This window comes from Octopus bimaculoides, chromosome 2 (assembly GCF_001194135.2).
Source record: "Octopus bimaculoides isolate UCB-OBI-ISO-001 chromosome 2, ASM119413v2, whole genome shotgun sequence".
Lineage (NCBI taxonomy): Eukaryota > Metazoa > Mollusca > Cephalopoda > Octopoda > Octopodidae > Octopus > Octopus bimaculoides.
In genome coordinates, this window is record NC_068982.1 from 185,774,046 (window position 1) to 185,774,988 (window position 943).

The window sequence follows — 943 nt, forward strand, 5'->3', positions numbered from 1 at the left end:
AAAAAAAGTGTCAGGTTGCGCCAAAAAGGCGACAAAGCTTTTTTGTTTTGTTTGTTTTTTTATATTTCTGCATAAAAGCTATCAATTTAAATATCCTTTATTATCCAGGAAGAACAATCAATATTGAGTGGATGAAATTAGAGTCAGAGGTCAAGCTTAAAAGAAGTTGATGAAGGCTCTCTTGTTACAGTAATAAATTATGTTAAAGAGCATGATGATATAGTGACAGCGGGAGTTTTTGAAGCACCATCATCATCATCATCATCGTCATTTTCATCATCATCATTATCATCATCTTCATCATCTTTAAGAAGTAATTTATTTCTTCATCGGGCATATTTTGGGGGGAGCGGGTCATTGCCTCGATTTGAACTGAAAGTGATTTTTTGCCAGTTGTGAAACAGGATCTATGAAACTGCATGAGAACTTCATGAGAAAATACCCAATGACGCTCAACATCTGTATATCAAATTCATTAACTGAATACTAACGGTTGAAAATCAGGCGAGCTTTGATTTAATCTGACTGAATTTATATAAAGAGGGTGGGAGTGAGAACAAGCAGACGTTCCCTCAATCACAGTTACGAACAGTGGCAACAGACAAGAGAAAAATCAACGGGATCTTGTTCAAAACGGGGGCACCAGTTTTCATCTATGTTTTACGTAGTGTTTTTGGTACCGAAAGACTTTCAAACTTCGTATACTTATCTATTTTGTGTTATAGAACAGAAAAAAATTTTTGTATTCGGATTTATTTCATGTAAAAAATTGTCTTATTTCGATAATTTCAACCAATCACTGACAAGTATTCAGCTGTTTACACTTACTCCTAAGCGGTGTAAAGCGTATTTAATCTCCATTACTTCTGACATTTTGCAGAGGCAACACACGTGTGTTCGTTTTCCCTAACCCTAACCCTAACCCTAATTGACTTGCTCCTTC